The sequence below is a fragment of the Macrotis lagotis genome, chromosome 1 (genome assembly GCF_037893015.1).
Source record: "Macrotis lagotis isolate mMagLag1 chromosome 1, bilby.v1.9.chrom.fasta, whole genome shotgun sequence".
NCBI classification, from domain to species: Eukaryota; Metazoa; Chordata; class Mammalia; order Peramelemorphia; family Peramelidae; genus Macrotis; species Macrotis lagotis.
In genome coordinates, this window is record NC_133658.1 from 813,773,895 (window position 1) to 813,796,041 (window position 22,147).

At 36.9% G+C, this 22,147-nt stretch overlaps 1 protein-coding gene and 1 pseudogene across 2 annotated transcripts in view; both read right to left on the bottom strand.

The window, feature by feature from the left end:
• Positions 1 to 22,147, bottom strand: part of LOC141508420 (disks large homolog 2) — a 2,787,507-nt gene that overhangs the window by 1,516,471 nt on the left and 1,248,889 nt on the right. The window lies entirely within an intron of this gene.
• Positions 11,737 to 13,376, bottom strand: LOC141510237 (proline-rich protein PRCC pseudogene; annotated as a pseudogene).

Genomic DNA, 22,147 nt, shown 5'->3' on the forward strand with positions numbered 1-22,147 from the left:
AAGTCAGAAGCAATCTCTGCAGTTTTCTCACAAATTATGAGTAGCTTAATTCTTTAGTCTTACAGAAGGAGACGAAGCAGGAGAACTCAAAGATGGCAACAGTAGAGAAGAAACAGATACAGAGATCACAGGTAATTTTCTGTACCAAAAAAACCCCAATCAAAAATTCATTATTTTTGTAAAGATTCAACTTCTGGACATTTACATTAAAAAACAGACTCAAATGAAAAAACAAAATAAGAAAAACCTTTTTGTTCATTGCTGGTATATAATTCTTTTTTTTGAGTCTAACTGGTATTTTTTCTGGTATCCAATAAGAAGCAACAATAATAAACAAACAAATATAAGAGGATTAAGGATCTATTATGTATAAGGCATTGGTGTTACAAAGGCATTGTGGGAAATGATCCTTAACATCAAGGAATATATATTTTCTGACAATAACAATATACTTGGCTTCTTTTAACTTTCCTCTCAAAGAATTCATTGGAAGGACAGAGGAAAGGTTCTGAGAAGGACCTAAATTCTAATTCTGGAATTATCTGCATGACAGTACACCAGTCATTTCTCCTCTCTGGGATTTAGTTCCATCACCTGTAAATAAAAGGCAATATGGAAGATGGAACTTAAAAAAAATAATATATACAAAGTACTTCGTAAACTATAAGGAACAAGACATATTAAGTGGCTATTAAAGAATTGCACATACAGGTACTGCTACCTCCAACAAAGCAGATCATGGGTGATTAATAGCATCCTCTGAGATTTGATGATATCCTATCATATTCTCATTTATTATTTATATATTTCTGTTTTAGTATTATAGTAAAGACTTGAGTTCTAACTCTCTACTTGGTAGTTGTGTAAACTTTGTCAAGTCCCTTAATATTCCTAAGCCTCTGTTTCCTCATCTGTGACCAATTCACTGGGTGGTTATAAAATTGGAATGAGATGTGTATAAAGTTTTTGGAAACACATAGTTAATCTGATCAAGGCACTTTTATTTTACAGCTCATAACTATCTATCTCTTAGCATATTAGTAAGGTGGATAAGTGACAGGAAAGTAATTTGTTCTTCTCCCCACTTTTTAAAGAGAAAGCCCACTTATTAGCTAATAAATCTCAAAGGCAAAATTTGAACTCAGGCCTATGACTTCAAAATTCATAACTAACTCCTATGCTATGTTTTTTTGAAATCATATCCAACTTTGTCAAAAGAGCTAGTGAAATCACCCTTAACAATAATGACTATTAACAACTAACAGCAATTCAATGTAGCAAGCAATGTTAAAACATTTCCTTTAAGTCAAACAAATACTTTACTAGTGTGTGGGATAAAAGTCCACTTAAAAAAATATAGAGACTCCTCTGAACAAAAAAAAAGGCTTATTTTGGCTTTTCTTGAGAAAAGGGCACACTTCAAGTCTCACAAAGTTAGTGAAGATCAAGAAGCTGCCCTGAACTGACAGTCAAGCAAGATTATATGGCCTAAAATGATCCCTTCCTCATTCCTATCATCCCTCTCTGTCAACTCATTGGTTAGTCTTCAGAGTTACACTGTACTTGTGAAAATCTACCCCAGAAACAAAGAAAAGAATGAAAGGTTTTCATAAAATATTACCTCACCATCCAGATGATAAGAATAACATTCGGGATTATAATTATCCTATTGAAATAACAGTCTACTTACCATCAAACAAGAGGATTTTTCTCATGGGAACAGTCTACTGTTCTCCCAGTTAAGATAGTTTTATCATCAAATAGGTGACTAACTAAAAATGCAAGGTCTCTCTGGAAATAGTCCACTATTTCCCCCCTAATAGAATCGGGAGGGTGCCTGGCTTAGAACACAAGGTCTCTCTCCCTCTTTCTTCTAAGAATAGTCTAAGAGCAATAATCTGTCTTTGTTTTAATGATTTTTAACCCTGAGAGGACTTCATTAGGAGTATTAACTCTTAAGAGGGAATATCCCACTCACTGGCAATACAAAAATAAGCAAGAATCAAATCAATACCAGATTTCAAGGTACTTACATTGTGGGGGGAAAGGATAGAATGACTATAATCAGATAATGAAACAGAAAATGTATAGAAAGTGATTTTAGGGGATGGAGGAAAGGACAACTAACATCTGAGTGTGGTCAGGAACGGTCTTGTTGTTTAGAAAGCAGCATTTGAATTGTGCTTTAAAGGAAGCCAGGGATTTCACTAGGGAGGACATTGTGAGGGACTGTCTATACAAAAGTCCACAAATGGCAAATGAAATGTCAAGTCTAGAAAACATCCCAGAGGTCACTTTGACTGAAACAAAATTCATGAGAAGAGAGAAACACAGCTATAGAAGAACAATACATTTTATGCATATATTGAGAAAACATAAATTATTGAAAAAAAGTCTTCCAAATTTTCTTTGAATTTCCACACAAATGATTCCTTTTTGGTGGAAATCTTAAAAATATTTAATGTGTAATCAAATTCTGAGCCACTATAGACTTTTTCTTCTCCAGGCATGGCTTTTTGTCTTAGAATCTGGTGTTCACCACATATCCTAAAGGACTATAAACCTTTAAAGTGTTGAATATGGCTTTTATGACTGTCCAATGAAAGAAATATTCTATTAATGTTCTGCAAACAACCTCTTTATTGGAACCCCTAATATACAGATACCTTAAAATTACCTATGGGAAAGAGCATCTGAATTTAAGGCTACACTCAAAATATTTAGTTTGGATAAGGGGTCATTTTGGTGACCTATAGAATAAATACTAGAGGCAATTTTGAGAATGAAGGAGGCATGAGTGATGAATATGATGGTAAGAATTACATGGTTTTTATAAAGAAACTCAAGTGCTTACATTTGCAAAGATAATGTCTTAGGTGTTAATGTGCAGAGCACAGCCAAGGAGAAAGGATTTGTTGAGTTAGGTTGGACTATTTATTTAATCCTTTAAATCAAGATGATATATTGGAAAGAATGCAGTCATGCAGAACATTATAAGTGACTTCTCATGAATGTCCTTGAGCAAGACATTTCCCTATTCTGGGCTTCATTTTCTCATTTGAAGTCACTGAAAAATGACATTTTCCTATACATTTCTATAAATCTCTAAAGCTTACAAAGTTCTTGCTTCACAACAACCTTGTGATCAAGTTTTCCAAGTTTACAAAGCACAACAATCATGTGAAGCAGGTATTCTAAGTTTGAGTTTCCCCATTTTCCAGATGGAGAGGTAAAATGACTTGCTCATTTTCACATATCTATTAAGGTTAGGAAGTTGAATTGGAGACCCTAGCCCTACTGTCTCTGGGTGGGAAGCTCTTCCCACCACACTGAGCTATTTGTCATTAATTATTAACATTGATGGTTATTGCTATTTGTTATTGTTAAGTCATTTTCAGCAGAATCTGACACTTCATGGCCCTATTTGGGGTTTCCTTGCAAAGTTATCAGAGTATCTTTGCTATTTCCTTCTCCAGTTTACTTCTCAGATGTGTAAACTGAGCCAAAAAGGGTTAGCTAGCAAGGATTTGAGACCCTTTTGAAATGTCTTGAGACATTTGAATTTAGTTCTTCCTGACTCCACTCCTGACATTCTATCCATTGTGCCACATAGCTGCCCTTATTGCTATTTACAGAAAATATTTTACAGTTTTCTAATAAACCTATGTTAATACTGTGGAGTTTAGTTCTCTTTATATATAATATCCATCTACAGAACTACAGACTCCTGCCATGCATGTACTATTAATTCTCTGTACTCTCTGTCTCCCCCAGGATACACACAAAGTACTCAGCACCCAAGGGACACTTAGGAAATCTTTCAGGTGACTTAAAGATGATAGTAACAATATTAAAATCACTGAATTTTTAGAAAGGATTTAGAAGTCATTGTTTCCAGCTAAAAAAAAAAGCCTCTTCAAATGATCCTCTAGTCCCTTTAGGAATGATGATATGAAACTCATATAGAAAATGGAACATTAAAACATAATAAGAATCCCTGAAAGTACTCATATTAACTTATTATATTAACTATTAGGAAACCACAAATAATATCATTTATGTTTTATTGCATTTTGTTTATTTTTCTAAATATTTCCCATCTTAATTATTAACTATTTTAATCAGACTCAGCTTCATTTGAGCATACTGGGTGGGAGGACACTAGAGAAATCTTTGACCCCTTTGTTCTAGAAGACCTTCAGGGATAGGGAGGTCACTATTACCTCTTGGAATAACCTAATTAGATTTTTTAAAATTTCTAGTTAATTAGGCAGTTTAAAAATATTAGGCTGAGATCTGTGGCATTAACTTACAAAGAAATAGCTTTTTAAAACTATAAATAAATTGTGATCTATTAGTTTATTATTATTACTAATAGGATCACTCCCCTAACAGAATGAAGGAATTTCAGAATTGGAAGGAAGGTAACAGATTGTCTGTCAATAAAACTTTATTAAGCATCTACTAAGAATTGTACTAAGTACTGGAGAAACAAATATAGAACAGAAATTCAGTCTCTCCCTTCAAGGAGCTTTATAATTTAATGGGGCGGGGGAAGATAACAAAAATAAGGGGAAATTTAAGGAGTTCTAAAGTAGTATAGCCAGGTGGAAAATGAAGAGATACCTGACTTGGAGTTCATGAGTAGACCCTCCAATCAGAAACCACATGGCAAGGATAATTTATGAGTACCAAGACTGTTTCAATCTTGCAAGATGATGATATTTTCCAGTGATAAGTCTTCTGAAAGCATGATGGAGAAGTTCAAAATAATACAAAGAATGCAGCCAGGTGGAAAAGGAGGGAGGAATAAAAAGGGTCTAATTTATCTCCTATCAATACAAGAAGCCCATGATCAAATATTTGTTCCCTTTTACATCTAGTGACAGGAGACCTAGAGATACATCCCATTTCATTTGGCTAACTTTAATTGTTCAAAGGATGATAAATTTTGAGCTGAAGGGGAAGTCTTCTGATCCAACCCTCTCACTTTACAAATGAGGAAATCAAGGCTTTGAGATGTAAAGAGTCCTGACAAAAGTCCCACAGCAGAGCAGGGATTTGAGCAAAACCTTGTGGGCTCTATATTCTTTTTCTATTCTTTTCCACTACACCAAGGCTGCCTTCCGTATTTAGAAAGGTTTTGTTTTTCTTATATTAATCATGCATCCAGCTTTTGATAACTTCTGTCAATTCTTATTCTGCCCTCTGTGGCCAGAAAAAAATAAATACCACTTTCCCATTACTAGCCTTCAAATACTTTGAAGACACTCATTCTGCTCTTTTTTCTCTATGTAATTGAATTATGTTAGCAGATTATTAATTAAAGTGTAGTTGTTTGGTCATCTTTCTTAGATCAAAGATCAGTCTGTTCCTCCTCTCCGGGAGAATTAGCTAGGTCACTCAATGGATAGAGCACCAGGCCTGAAGTCAGGGAGACCTGAGTTCAAATTTGACCTCACTTACTAGTTGTGTGATCCTGGACAAGTCACCTTAACTCTGCCTTAATTCACTGGAGAAGGAGAAATGGCAAATCACTGGTATCTTTGCCAGAAAAACACCATGGGCAATGTTGACATTTATGGTTGGAAAGTTGAAAAGGACTAAACAACAACCAAGTTAAATAACCAGAGGAAAAGTCCTTTTTGATGACACATGAGGTTAGAGGCTCTCTTTTTACACTTGGTTTCTTTTTAGGGAGTAGTGGATTGAGTTCTAACTAGAAAAGCCATAAATACTTTACTTCTAATCCTACCTCCTACAAGCCGGGGGCTCTTGAGTTCCTTACTTTTCTTTCAGTGATCTAGACAATTTTCCAAGATAAACTTGCTGATCAGCTTTGATAGAGGGAGTTTCCTCCTCTTGACACAAATTCCAGGACCAGTCCTAATCACTTCAGGAATATTTGTTGTCATTTAGTCTTTCATTTTCATCCAATTCCTCCTGACCCCAGGGACCACATTATGTCAATGTGGTCCCTGGAGTGTTTTTAGCTTCTTAGCAAAGACGCTGGCATTGTCTGCCATTTCCAATAATGAAGAGTAATTTATCTGGAATTTCCTCCCCCCAGTCTCCAAAATAATTCTTAACCTCAGAAACTTCAGGATTCTCTCCAATTGATTTCTTCTGCCTTGTTCCATAAGGCCAGATGATTATCTTCCCAAAGTGAATATTGATGAAGAGTATTTGTTTAAGTAGCCTCTCTGTCCAAAGAGAAGCAAAAAAAAGAAGCAATCATTCCTGACTCACTCTATCCTCCAACCAAAATGAATTACTCTGTAATTCTTTTATTCTTTAAAAATATATCTTGCTTTGTTGATCTCTAGGCTCACCTCTCTATCTGGTGATTTCTTTCCCCTTCTGTAAAGTGCAACTCAATTGGTAACTTCTCCAAGAATCCTACTCTGGTCACATCTAAGAGGGTATGGCTTTTCCCCTCCAGACTGACACAGTGACTATCCTGTTTTGTGTATCATAGCTATTAACTAGTGCTGATCCTATCCTGGTATTATTATCCTATTGGTCAATAAGTCACACACACATATATATATATATATATATATATATATATATATATATATATACACACATATACATATATATGTCATATATATGTATATATATGTCTTATATATATAAATGTCATATATCAGAACAATTGAATAAAACAGAAGCTTAGTAATTGTTTAGTGTGTAGGGATGTCTTTACGAGGGGAAAACATGAACAGATAATTTTAATGATTTAATATAATGGGATATATAACATCCATATATTATATATACATTATATACAAAAATATATAATTTACAGTTACTTTTGTTCAGTCATTTCAATCATGTCTCACTCTCTGGGACCCCCATTTGATATTTTCCTGGTAAAAATACTGAAGAGGTTAGTTATTTCCTTCTTCAGTTCTTTTTATAGATGAGGAAACTAAGTCAGAAGGTGAAGAGACTTGACCAGGGTCATGCTGCAAGTTTCTGAGGTCAGATTTCAACTATAGTTTCCCTGACCCCAGAACTCTATCCAATGTAGCATCTAACTGGCCCTACACACAGACACACAGACACACAAACACATGCACACACACCCCTCCCCATAAACACATATATGTGCTAATACACATGCATGCCATTCATACACATATACATGCCATATAGGTACCCTATTTAAGAATAGAATTGGGGGAGAGAAAGAATAAATTCTGAAGGGGACTGGGGAATGATTTCAATAGGGCAGAGATTCCTTAAGCATGGGAGAAGGATAGTTTGTGTCTGTGCCATTCTGGACAAAATGTGGAAATAAAGTCCTTTTTGGTTGAGGCATAAAGGACACAGAGGAAATACAATGTCAGATAAAGTCAGAAAGGTAAGTTGAAGACAAACAGATAGAAGAGGGCTTTCATCAACATACTAAAACACATCTTCAAACAAGTCTGTGACTTTCCTTGATATAGCTTTTCTGACCAAAAAATAGAGATCTCCACAGCAGATACATGAGGTCTGAGACCTTTGAACAAACACAAGTTTTCAAGTAAAACATTCTCTTGTGAGTTATGAGAAAATTAAAAACTTAGTGTTTTGTTGAAAAGATTTGTTTATTTTTTGAAGGAGGTACACTATTGATAACACTGCCCAAAATAAGGAAGAAAAGATCACTAAAGTATGCTTTTAATGCCCCAGAGAACAGAAGGAAGCTTAGAAGAAAATACACACAAGTAGCATAGCTATGAAAATAATATTAAATTTATTATATGATTTTAAAAAAGATCAAAATGTACATAATATAGATTCATGGTTTCACAAATAATGCTCTTTTTCTTTTTGACTTTTTTGCCAATATTTTTATGTCAATGTGTAAAAATTCTTTTTAAATAACTGTTAAATTCTTCCTCACACAAGGAAAACAAAGTTTTGGTGGCAACCCTCTCATTCTTGGTAGGAGGGAGACAAAAATATGATATTAAAATATAAAAATTACCAGTGCAAGGTAGAAAACTGTCTTATTATATGTATTATGAAAAATGACAAGATAGCATTTTCCCATTTTATTCTCATTTATTAAAAAGAAAAAAATATTGCTCTATAAAGCTAAAGTTTTTGATTTCTGTTTATAAAGTGGTACAAAAAAAACAGTAGAGAAGGAAATGTTATGAGTCCTCAAGTTTTAATGTAAGATCAAACCCCTCCCTGCCTTTCTTTTCTCCTTCATAGTCTTTTAGACTTCATAATCCTTCATAGATGTTTTGACTAGCTCCCAAGTCAGAGCTCCTTCATCACACTTTACATGGTACTTATGATTTTATAGACTGCTCATAGTATTTATTTGCATATCTGTTATATTTTACTATGTCTCTTTCCATACCTTGGATGCTTGAGGGGGAATGGAACTAGGTACTCTTCAGAATATTTACTGAGTAGAATCAAATGACACTGAATTAACTTTGAAAATGCACAATAAAATTATACATCCTTTAAAAAACCTCCTTTAATCAATAGTTGTAAATTTTTTGCCTCACCAAAAATTTTACAATGCAATTAAGATAACAGAAACTGCAACTACAGAAAAAAATCTTGTTGGGAGACAAAAATGAACCAAATTTAATAATATTTAATCTAACAGAGATAAATGCAATGCACCATTGGGTTCAAGAAAACAACTATATAAACCAAGTATTGGTTTTAAGAAAAATATTAAAATAGACAGACCTTTGCTTAATTTAATTTAAAAAATAAGAAGACCAAATTACTAGTGTCAACAATGAAAAAGGCAAACTTGCCACGAATGAGGAGGAAATTAAAGTAATAATTCAAAACCATTTTGCCCAATGGTATGCCAATAAATTTTTTTTTTAGATTTTTTTTTTTTGGCAAGGCAATGGGGTTAAGTGGCTTGCTCAAGGCCACACAGCTAAGTAATTATTAAGTGCCTGAGACTGGATTTGAACTCAGGTGTTCCTGACTCCAGGGCCAGTGTTCTATCCACTGAACCACCTAGCTGCCCCCCAGAAAATTTGATAATCTAAATGAAATGGATGAATATTTACAAAAAATACAAGTTGCCCAGGTTAAATAAAGAAGAAATTAAATAACCCCATCTCAGAAAAGGAAATTCAACAAGCCATCAATGCACTCCCTAAGAAAAATATTCACAAGGCCAGATGGATTCACAAGTGAATTCTATAAAAAATTTAAGGAATAATTGGTTCCAATTCAATCTAAATTCTTTTAAAAAAAGGTGAAGACGGAACTCTGCCTAATTCCTTCTATGACACCAATATGGTGCTGATACCTAAACCAAGAAGAGTCAAAGTAGAGGAAGAAAATTATAAATCAATTTTCCTGATGAATATGGGTGCAAAAATCTTTAAAAAAATATCTTAGAAAAGCTATTACAGCAAGTTATCACTAGGATAATACACTATGGCCAGGCAGAATTTATTCCAGGAATTCAGGGTTGGTACAATATTAGGAAAACTGTTAGAATAACTATGTCAATAACAAACATAACATAAATCATGACTATCTCAATAGATGCTGACATCTGCTGACAAAATACAACACCCATTCCTACTAAAAACACTAGAGAGTACAGGATTAATTGGATTGTTCCTCAGAATAATAAACAGTATTTATCTGAAACCATCAACAAGTATTATATGGAATAGGAATAGGCTAGAGGCATTCCCAATAAGATCAGGGGTAAAACCAGGATGCCCATTATCACCACTACTATCAATATTGTATTAGAAATGTTAGTTTCAGCAATAAGAGAAGAAAAAAGAAATTGAAGGAATTAGAATTAGGAAGGAAGAGACAAAACTCTCACTCTGTAGATGACATGATGGTATACCTAGAGAACCTTAAAAACCACTAGAAACATTTAGCAACTTTAGCAAAGTTGCAGGATAAAAAAATAAGCCCACATAAGCCCCCCTTCAGCATTTCTATATATTACTAGCAAGATATAGCAGCAAGAGCTTGAAAGAGTAATCCCATTTAAATTAACTTCAGGAAACATAAAATACTTGGGAGTCTATCTGCCAAGGCAGACTCAGAAACTTTATGAAAACAACTACAAAACATATTTCACACAAATAAAATCAGATTTAAATAACTGGACAAATATCAACTGCTCATGGATAGGCCTATGTAATATAATAAAAATGAAAATTTTACCTAAATTAAACTACTTATTTAGTGACATGCCAGTCAAACTTTGAAACAACTACTTTAATGAGCTAGAAAAAGTGGCAACTAAATTCATATGAAGAAACAAAAAGTCAAGAATATCAAGGGATTTAATTTTTAAAAAGTGCAGAAGAAGGTAGTTTAGCCCAGCAGATCTAAAATTATATTCTAAAGCATCAGTCATCAAAACTGTTCGGTATTACTGGCTAAGAAATAGAGTGGTGGATCAGTGGTGCAAAAGAGACAGCAAGAGATGATTCTAGCAATCTGCTGTTTGATAAACCCAAAGAGTCCAGGTTCTGGGATAGGAACTCACTCTTCCATAAAAGCTGGGAAAATTGGAAGATAGTAGGGCAGAAACTTGGATTAGTCCATCATCTCACACCCTTTACCAAGATAAAATCAAAATGGATGCAGGATTTATATATAAAAAAAATATTAAAAGCAAACTAGGAAAACAAAGAATAGTTTACCTGTCAGATCTATGGAAAAGGGAGCAGTTTATGACCAAGGAAGAGGTAGCAGAGAACTTGATTAAAAACAAACTGATAATTTTGATTACATTAAATTAAAAAGCTTTTGCACAAACAAACCCCCTGTAACCAAGAACAAAATAAATGTAGTAAATTGGGAAACAATTTTTGCAACTAGTGTTTTTAACAAAGGACTGAGTCAAATTTATTTTCAAAAACTCATTTCCCATTTGATAAATGGTCAAAGGATATGCAGAGGCAATTTACAGATGAGGAAATCAAAGCAATCCACAGTCATATGAAAAATTGCTCTAAATGATTACTGATTAGAGAAATGCAAATTAAAGCATCTCTGAGGTATCACCTCACACCTCTCAGACTGGCCAATATCAGGAGAAAAGACAATGATCAATGTTGGAAGGGCTGAGGGAAATCTGGGTCATTAATACATTGGTTTTTTTGTTTGTTTGTTTGTTTGCTTTTTGCAAGGCAATGGGGTTAAGTGACTTGCCCAAGGTCACACAGCTAGGTAATTATTAAATGTCTGAGGTTGGATTTGAGCTCAGGTCCTCCTGACTCCAAGGCCAGTGGTGCTCTATTCACTGTGCCACCTAGCTGTGGACATTAATACATTGGGTTTTTTTTTTTTCTGTCAGGATAGATGTTATATTTCTACAGACATTTTTGTTTTTGTTTAAAAAACAAAATCAAAAGAATCAAAAACAAAAATGAAAAAAATCAGAAACAAAATTCAGAATTCAATCAGTTGTCTTATCCTATTGGGAAGCCAAAGTTCCCAACCTAGAATTCAACAGTTGTTTCTAGAAGAGTCATTCAGGAGTCTCTGTTGGCCCCAAGAGATATGGAAGCTGTATTTTCTAGGGTTTTATTAAGAAAATGAAATCCAATGTGTTCCTTCTTAAGTAAGTGATGGCTGGGGCCCTAGGGAAGAAGGTCCTGGACTTGGAGCTGCTGGGGCTCCCAAAGGTGTTAGGTGGGAAGGGCAAGACCAGGCCATTTGGTACTAGGTAAAGGGAAAGATGGGATCCTTGAGGAAATCAGTTCCAGAAGGCTAGAATCCATATTTGCCTTGGGTCTGTGGAGGGCCGAGTTTATTTTCTGACCAGGTGTTCTTCAACTCCAACTCTCACTCTTTAGCCTAATGAATCAGATAAGTGATTTGGTGTTTTCCCCTCTGCTGGCCTGTTGGCTGCTCACCTTTCTTCTTGCTGAATGACTTCATGGCTTTTTTCTTCTGTCAAGGACTTGGTCATCCACTGCTGGGCCCCGCTGAGCTGGTCATCCCCTTTGATCTCCACAAAGTTAATCTCCTCCCTTCCCCGCTTCCTCTTGCCCTGAAGCCGCTTGAACGCTTCATCATCAATGAAGGAGGCATCTGGAGTAATCTCCTGGGGGGGAGCTAAGGCTGCCTCAGACTCAGAGTAGTGGCCACTACTGTAGTAGTGATAGTAAACGCCAGTGGCATTAGCGTCACCATAGGAAGGGAACTGGTTGTAGGGCTGACCGCTGTAGTCCTCCCCAGGCTTGGGCACCCAAGGAGCCCCACTTGAGCCAGCCACCATCTCGAATTCAAGGGGAGCACTGGCCGCATTGTCCTGGAAGGTGGGATCTGGCTCTGTGCCTGGGGGTGGCTCTTCAGAAGCAGCAGGGACAGGGTAGGGGGAGGCTCAGCCTTGTCTGGAAGGGAGAAGAAGTTCTCAGGGGCTACTTCCTCATCGCTGTCATCCTTTTCTTGTGGGATCCGTCTTGTCACTGTAGGGCGGCACTCTTGGCAGCTGCTTTGATGGCTGAGGGTGATGGGGCAGTGGTGGCGGCACCCACAACAGGGGCAGAGGAGGAAGCAGAAGAAGCAGATTTGGGCTTGGGGGGTTGGTTTGGAGATCTTGCCATCGGCAGAGCTATCAGTGGGTTTTCCGGAGAAAGCACAGGGCAGGAACAATCGGTTAGTCTCTTTTGTGGGCAGGTTTTGGGGTTGGGGAAGCAAAGCTGATAGACCTGGCCCTTCACCAGGTCCCTGAACAACAGCTTTCTTTGTAGGTTCATCTTCCTCGGAATCCGAAGCTCCCAGGGGCAGTTCGAGGGCCGCGATCCGCACCGGCTCCGTCGTCCTCTTTTTTGGCTTGGGGAGCCCCGGAGGGGGCCCGGCAGGGGCAGCCCCAGCCCCTCTCCCACCCCGCAGCCTCGGCCAGACTGAGACCCGGGGGTGGGGGGAAGCCGCCAAGGCCGAAGGGCAACGGGGCCGGGGATTGCAGCCGGGGGTCTCCGACCGGGGGCAGCAGCTGCTGGGGAGGGGGGCCGCAGCTGGGGGGGGACAGCAGCTGGGGGGGTGGGGGGCCGAAGCTGGTGGGGCAGCAGCTGGGGAGGGGGGCCGCAGCTGGGGGAGCAGCAGCTGGGGAAGGGGGCCGCAGCTGGGGGGGACAGCAGCTGGGGGGATGGGGGCCGCATCTGGGGGGGCAGCAGCTGGGGGCGGCGCAGGGCAGCACCCTTGGGAGGGGGCAGGGAGGTGAAGAGGCCCTCCAGGCTGGGTCCAGCGGCCGGGGCCGGGCCGGCCACCTCCTCCTCCGGCTCCGCCTCGTCCGGCTCGCTCTCTTTGCAGCCGGCTGGGCGACCAGAGACAGCCGCTTTCCGCTGGGGCGCCGCGGTGGTGTTCCCACCAGACCAAAGCCTCCCCCTTAGCTTGGGCTCCCACATTAATACATTGCTGATGGAGATGGAACTCATCCAGCCTTTCTGGAGAGCAATTTGCAGTTATGCCCAAAGGGCAATAAAAATGTGCATACCCTTTGATCAAGGTCTACACCCTGAAGAGATCATGAAAAAAAGGGTAAAACATCACTTGTAAGAAAATATTCCTAGCAGCTTTGCTTGCGGTAGCAAAGAATTGGAAAACTAGTGAATGTCCATCAGTTGGGGAATGGCTGAACAAATTGTGGCATATGTATGTGATGGAACATTATTAGAAACCAGGAGGGATGGGATTTCAGAGAAGCCTGTAAAGACTTGCATAAATTGATGTTGAGCGAGATGAACAGAACCAGAACATTGTACACCCTGACAGCAACATGGGGTGATGATCAACCTTGACGGATTTGTTTACTCTATCAGTGCAATAATCAGGGACAATTTTAGAGTATCTGCAAAGGAGAAAACCATCTGTGTCCAGAGCAAGAACTGTGGAGTTTAAACAAAGACCAAAGATTATTATTATTATTACCTTTAATTTTTTTAAAGTTATCGTATATACTGCATAATTTTCATATCTCTAATATTTTATTTCTTTCTCAAGGATATATTTTTAAATAATGTAAAGTTTTATCAAATTGCCTTCCATGGGAGGGGGGAGGGAAAAATTGTAACATTCAAAACCTTACAAAAATGATAGGTAGAAAATTCTGTTCTATATAATTGGAAAACAAATAAAATATTTATTTTAAAAAATCAGCACAACACAAAAACAACACAAATACAAAGTACATAGCTATGGAAAATGTTAGCTAAAAAATGGGGAGCAGAGAAGGAGAGGAGAAGAGGAGAGAGTTTACTCACCAGTGTAATATGAAAATTAAAAATAATGAATTCTACCCAAAGCTACATTAAGGTATGTATGAAAGTGGACAAAGGTCATTCCACAATGCTCTACCTTGCCCTTTGATTGAAGATTAGCTAAGCCAATTTTAGCATAAGAACAAAATGGAGTATTACTCTGCTAAGAGAAATGATGAATGAAAATAATTTCTAAAAACATAGGTATCCATACCAATTGATGCAAGGTGAACTAAATGGAGCAAGGAAAACAGTATATAAAATGATGACAACAATGCCATATAAAATAAAAATTCATATTGTATAAACATAATGACCAAGTTTGGCACTAAAATAAGTTGAGAATTCCTTCTTTTATTTTTCTCAAGTGGGTGTCTAAGGGTGTGGAAATGTTACATATATATCAGATCTGATTACTGTATTCCTTTCTGCTGACTTTTTTTTTGATGGATATAAGGAAGCCTCCCTGTAAATAGAGGAGTGAACTTATATTCAGAAAGGACACAATAGGAAAAAACAATCTCAATAAGAAAAGAGTCTTCTACCCTGCTTAGATTACATCTAGAACAATGTGTTCAGTTCTTGTTGCTGTTCAGTCATAGTTGACTCTATGTGACCCCATTTGGGGTATTCCTGGCAAAGATACAGGAGTTTTCTTTTACCCCACAAGCTGATTTTACAGATGAGGATACTGAGGCAAAAAGAGATAAGTGATTCACTCAGGGTCACATAGCTAGTAAATGTCTGAGGGTTGATTTGAACTTAGCTCCTCCTGACTCCAGGTCTGGTGCTTTTTCGCTTCTCCACCTAGCTGTCCATGTTCTGTTCCAAATGCCACATTTTAGGAAAAACAAAGACAAGTTTGTACATGTGCAGAAAAATTAAAGAGGATTAAAAAGCCCTGAGAACAAAAGAATCATTTGAAAGAAATGGGGATATATGACACAGAGAAGAGAAAACTCAGGAGTCCTGATAGTCATTTGCAATTAAGTGGAGGACTGTGACATGTAAGAGAGATTTGATTGTTTTACTTAGCCCCAGAGGACAATGGTAGGAGCAATGGGTAGGTATCAAAGGCAGATTTGGGTGTGATATAAAGAATAAGGTCCCAACAGTTTAAGCTATTAAAATTGAATGGGCTATTTGACAAAGGACATAGCAAGTTCTCTCTTCATTAGAGGTTACCAAGCATTGGATGGACTTGTTGAGAAGGGACAGGTTGAATTCTATGACCTCTGAAATCTCTTTCTCAAAGTAGTATGATTTTTGTGAAATAGCAGTATAGATGAAATCTTGTCCTTTTCTATTTTATACTCCACTTATTTGGGCATCCAGATGGCTCAATGGTTTGAACACCAGACTTGGAACAAGCAAGTACTGCATTCAAATCTAACCTCAGAAACTTACTATGATTGTGAACCTGAGCAATTCACTTAATTCTTTTTGCCTTAGTTTCCTCATCTGAAAAATTAACTGAAGAAGAAAATGGCAAACCACTCTAATATCTTTCCCAAGAAAATCCTAAATAGGGCCATGAAGAATCAGAGATGACTGAAAAATGACTAAACAACAACATACATCAACATTTACCTTATTTAACAGATAAGAATGTGAATGTGCAGGAAATGAAGGAGTTTCTGTAGTATTACATAGTTGTGGTAGATCTGGGCCTAGGATCCATGTATTCTTGATCTCAGAGCTGTCTTCTCTCTGCTTCCTTACAATGGTGTTTTGGCAAATTTAAAAAAAATAATAATTGACTCAAAGGAATTTGTGTTTGTTTTTTTTAAAATTTGCCAAAACACCAGATATAAGTAAAGCAGAGTTAACAAGAAGGCTCTCTTCTGGCAAACAACTACTGCCTAAGTAGAGATCTGACAGAGAAGAATGTTACTCCATTTGTAATTATAATACATTTCAGTTTCAATTAGAAAAGATTGTCTTCCTTGTCTGCTGTCAGTCAAATTTTCCCTACATATTTCAAAGTAGGCCCAATATTTGTTGAGCAGCTTGTAAAGATAGCCATCTAGCTCATTAAAAAACAATCTAGAGAAATAACCATTTAGACTGGATAAATGGTAAAAAATGAAATTAATGTATATTAAAAAATAAGTAAAGTCTAGTCAGACATCATAGAGAAAAACAGAGAAATATAATCCTTATACCAGAAGGAGATAACATGATATAGTAGAGAAAGCCCTCAATTCTAAATCAGAAGATAGGGTTTGAATCTTGGTTTAAATTGCTTCCTCTCTTTGGGTCTCAGTTTCCTTGACTATAAAATGGTTTTAGTTCATGATTTTTAAGATCCTTCTCAACTCTAATTCTATAAACTTAAATACTGAAGTGAGACAGAAAATATGAAAATATGGGTTAAGTTAGGTAAAAGAAAGGTTTTACAGAGCTATTGCTGAATCCTGTCAAATATCTCATTCCATGAGGGACTTTTTCATCATCATTTGAGATCTATAGTGATTGGTCCCCCAAATTTAATGTTCTATAATAAAGCATTGTCATGCTGCTGAAATGTCCATCACCATCACTCTTACACTTAATATACACACAGACACTTGGGCAGTTTACAGTCAGGAAATGTAACCATATGGAGCTGGCAAAACACATGCTTCCTCTAAGCAGTGGTAGAGCTGTCCAAATACATTAGAACAAAAAAAGTAGACATGCTTAGGAACAGATGAATTGTAAAAGCCAAAACTGAGATATATTAGAGTTTATATAGTTCTCATCATCTGCTTCCTGCTCTGCCTCTTCTTATTTGAGACAATAGTTTATAAAGATCAATGGGATAAAGGCTGATGCCAGTGACCAGATTTGGGTACCATTCTATAAACATGCAAAGAAAGCTACACATGAGAGATGAGGAGTTCTACAAATAGACTATTTGCAAGAATATAAAAAAAAATGAACCTCCTCATCCTCTTAAATAGTTGTCTCCCATGTCCATTTGTATGAGAATAGTCATCTTTCTCAAATAACTGTTCATTAGGGCTAGGGACTCTTTTCCTTCCCTTTCCAAAGTAAGAGGGATCACTTCTAAGACAGTGATATAAACATGATATAAAAGTGATATAATAACCTCCTATGCTTTTTTGTGGGTAGGAAATAAGGGATCAACAGAGCTGAGAATATTAAAATGGGAAATAGCTACTGATAAGAACTGAGCCAAACTAATCTAATGCTTATCTAAGAGCAGACCTCTGAGGGACTTCCTTTCTCTATTTCATCAGAATACACATGGGAAGAATTATGTGCTGATATGCCCAAGCACTGAAGGTCAGTTCTCCTGGGCTAGACTGGACTATGGTGATAGGATGCCAGCACAGGATTAAATGGAGAGTTGAAATATAATGGGCATGAGTAGAAAGATTTTTGCACACACACTGTCTCATAACTTCCCATCACAGGCTATAGTTATATGCTGTCAAGAAATGAGAGCAATGGCAAACTGGGAGTTTGCTCACAATAGTCCATTTGTCATAAGAAATGTCAAAAAATGTCAAATAATAGCAGATTCTGAAAGGCAAAGGAGAGGTAGGGAAGAAACTCTACTATTGCTAGCTGACAAAAGACCAGCTAAATGAATCCTCAGTCTGGAAAAGGCCAAGATTGCCAGCCACACACCAGTCTTTTCCACATGGCACCTTTTCTCAGGAAGATCTATAAGTGCTCCAGCAGAATAATTATAAATACACACATGCCCGCTGACCTAGCCAATGGGAAATGTACACAGACAACGATTTTCCAATGTCTGTGAGAAGGATAAAATGACTGAGTGCCTCTTTCCCCCCTTACCTTCCTTCCTGAATTTATGATTTAATTGAAATTGGGGCCATCAAATGTGATACCGCAAGTTTATAAATAAACTGATTCGGCCCTAATGGCTCAAATTAACTTTGTGGTGTGCTTTTTTTTTTTTAAATAAAGAATGCATTATGGTTTACTGGGAGAGTAGGAGGATCTAAATCAATTTGAGCCGTGATGATTAATTAAAGTGTGTCTGTTGCATTTCTCTGGGTGCATAGATGGAAAAGAAAACTGCATAGCACTGTACCCAAATGCACATCCTGTTTACTTACATGCTACAGGTAAAACCACTAATGACTTTCCATTTATAGAAAACACAACATACACACTTAAGCCTTGTGTATGGGAGTGTCAGCCTTATAGTAGTTTCTTCACTCAGTGATGGAAAATTGTGTTAGCTGTGTGTCAACTTACTAAACTCTATGTGATCTTGGGGAAGGCAACTAACTTCTCTGGATCTCAATTTTCTTTTTTTTTTTAGGTTGTTTTTTTTTTTTTTTTTGCAAGGCAAATGGGGTTAAGTGGCTTGCCCAAGGCCACACAGCTAGGTAATTATTAAGTGTCTGAGACAGAATTTGAACCCAGGTACTCCTGACTCCAAGGCCAGTGCTTTATCCACTATGCCACCTAGCTGCCCCTCCACTACGCCACCTAGCAGCTCCTCTCAATTTTCTTATCTGTAAAACGAACATGTTAGATTAGATGATCTTAATGTTCTCCTTCAGCCCTTGATTCTTATAGGAGGTTCGGGGGGGGGGGCAGTGTGCAGAGATGTTGAGGCAGCATGTCTCAGGGTCAGGGGCCCAGAGGCACATCTTACCTTTGTCATCACTTGATTGACCATGGAAAAGTCATTTAACTCAGGCTCTTAATTCCTAAACTAAAGGAAGGGGTCGAACTAGATTATGCATTTAAACCTCTTTCAGACCCAAATCATTGGTCCCATCATCTGTAGGTATCACTTCACTCATAAATCCAATGATTTTGTGAAATGGGTGCTTTGACATAATAAATATCATTTATCTTTCTCTCATAAAGTTTTGTTTTGATATGAATGATTAAAAATTCATTCATATACATATTGTAATATATATTATATGTACATATGTAAAACAGACATATATATAATAAATATGTGTATATATGTGGGCATCTCATATATACATAAACACATTGATGACAATGATGCTGTTTGTCCTTCATTCTCAAAGAAGACTGTGACATCAAGGAGGTGATGTCATGGTTAAGCATGTGAATAAGATTTGAATGAGGGAGTGCTGTGCTGTCTCCAAGCTTACTTTTTTCTACAGAGCCATCTGGGTCCAGTGGCCAGATATGAATCAGGACAATTGGAGATGGCACTGGTTATACATAAATATACATACAAACATATATATATATATATATATATATATATATATATATATATTTATATGTGAATATGTGTGTGTGTGTATGTGTATCCATTAACTTATCTAGGCACAAACATGCACAAACATTAGTCAATATACCACATTGTGATATAGTAGGAAGAAAGTGTTCTGGGATTTGGTTTCTTCTCCAGGATTTGTCATTACATAACTGTTTTAAGGTCACTGACCTTCTATGATGTTAAATTATCTCATCTATACAATATAGCATCTGTATAGGTTGGGGATGGAGGACTATAAATTGATCCTTAAGAGGATACAATAGTTAATTTTTATTCCTTAACTTTTGTCCAGCATGATGTTTATAACTGAATCTGGAGTTCAGGAGAAATTTTGTAGAAAGAGAATTGTAGTTCATGTCAACTAAGTTCAAAGTTGAAGCCTGGGAGCTGATGTGATCACCTAGGGAAAGAATCACAAAGAGGGAAACCCATTTATGTATCTCCCAAGAGAATAAAAGTTCTTTGAGGGCAGAGACTATTTAATCCATTTATCCCAGTGTCATCACCAGAGGAGACATTTAATAAATATATATTTTTTAATTTAGTTATATATTTTATAAGGTTAAAAAATTAAGACCACTAGAAAACCCCTATAAAAATACCACTCTACGAAACTGACTCTATTGTAAAGTTACAGGTTATAATAAACCTGACAACTAATTCTAAGTTCATAATACAATTATAGCTAACAGGAGACTAACGAATGTCTGGAGTATTTGTAAACATTGGGATAAGGCAACAACTACATTAGTAACATAAGCTCTTGTTTTCCTATTCATTAATTCAAATCCAATTCATTGTAGATTCCAATAATTTAGCAGGGGTCAAACTAAAGTGTAGAGCACAGATAATAATAATATTATTAGCCCACATTTATATATTATTTTACCAGACCATAAGGAAGAGGAATCAATCACTGTATTTGCTAATGTGACTGTGTCTCCTGTCACTGGGTCATCAGTCAACAATCTGACATCTACTATGACATAGTCACTATTTAAAAACATTATTAGTTGACTGTCAGCAAAGTCAGCTAGTGATATTAGTAGAAAGGAGTGAGGAGATATTCATCTACATTTTGACATGCTCTTTTTTGGGAATTTTTTTGCTAAGTTGTGACATCAGGCTGATTCAGCATCCAGATAGAATGCTGGACTTCGAGTCAGGAAGATTTCAAGTCAAATATGACATCAGATGTTGACTTAGTTGTGAGACTCTTGGCAACTTACCAAATTTCTGTCTCTGCCTAGGTTTTTTCATTTGTAAAATGGGGTTTACCAACCTTCCAGAAATGAGAAAGTAAGAAGAGAAAATATTTATAAGGCACTTTATATACTTTAAAATGAACATAAATATTAGCTTTTATTTTCATTATCATATGATTATGATTATCATTACTCTTATTTTAACATTTATCTTATTAATTTATATATTATTGATCAAAGGACTGCTCTAATTTTTATAGTTCTTTGCTCATTATTGAGTAGTTCTGTTCAGTATAGTGCCAAGCCCTCTTTCGTTATTTATTTTAGAAATCTATAGTTCTATCATTGTGAAGGTTTCCTCCCATTGATCATGAGTCTTCTGAGTCCTGGTGGATTTTTTTTTTGGAGTTGTCATAGAAAAATCATTACCTACCCAAGATTCTGATATTTAAGTAAGTTTAACTTTAATGGTACTCAGGTCAAAAGACATAACTCACAACTGTTGAAAGCATCATATAAAATACTTTTCCTAGGTTAGCAATAACACACTACAAAAAAGATGATTTACTCTTTTGCTTGAAGAATGTTAATGGAAAATCTGTTCTTTCCCATGGTAGCCCATTCCGTGTTTATTTCCTGATTACACAGATATAGGTTGTATATGTACTGCAGTTAGGAAGATCTAAGTTTAAAACTGTGGGACCCAAACAATGTTCTTCACCCTTTTTGCTTCAGTTTCCTTGTCTGTAAAATGAACTGGAGAAGAAAATGGTAAACTACTCTTCATCAAGAAAAACCCAAATGGGATCACAAAAAGTCAGAGATGATTGTAATGACTAAAAATCAACCACATAGGTTATGTATACCTAATTATAAAGTTGTTATCATTCTCCTTAGAATATGAGTTCCTCAAAAAAAAGGACTTCCAGAAGCCAAGATAGTGGATTAAGCAGTAAATAGCTGTACTCATTCATATTCACCTCCAAACAACCATAAAATAGCACCAACACACAAATCCTACAATAGAAAAACCAGCAAAGACAAGGTAAAACAATATTTTACCCCAAGAAATTTAGAGAATTGGTCAGAAAGGTCTGTTTCACTTGTGTAAAACAACCCAGGATAGGACATATCCTAACAACAGCCAGTAGCAAGCCCTACCCCAGCAAAGCAGCAGGAGATCCTGAGTCTCAATGTGGTAGAGCAGGCAAAACAATATTAGGCTACCCCACATGCTTCAGCACAGCCAGGAAATGGTAGATTCCATCTTTGAGAATCACTAGGAGAACCTCCACATGTTCCAGCATAGCCCTGGGCAAACAGGTAGATATCTACCTTACAGGTGCCTAAGTAAACAGTTAACCACCAGCACCAGACCCCCTGTTAAGTGTTTCAGCATAGTCCCAGGAAGATAGGCATCCTCCAGAAATTAGAATTCTATGTGCTTTAGTGTGGCCCCA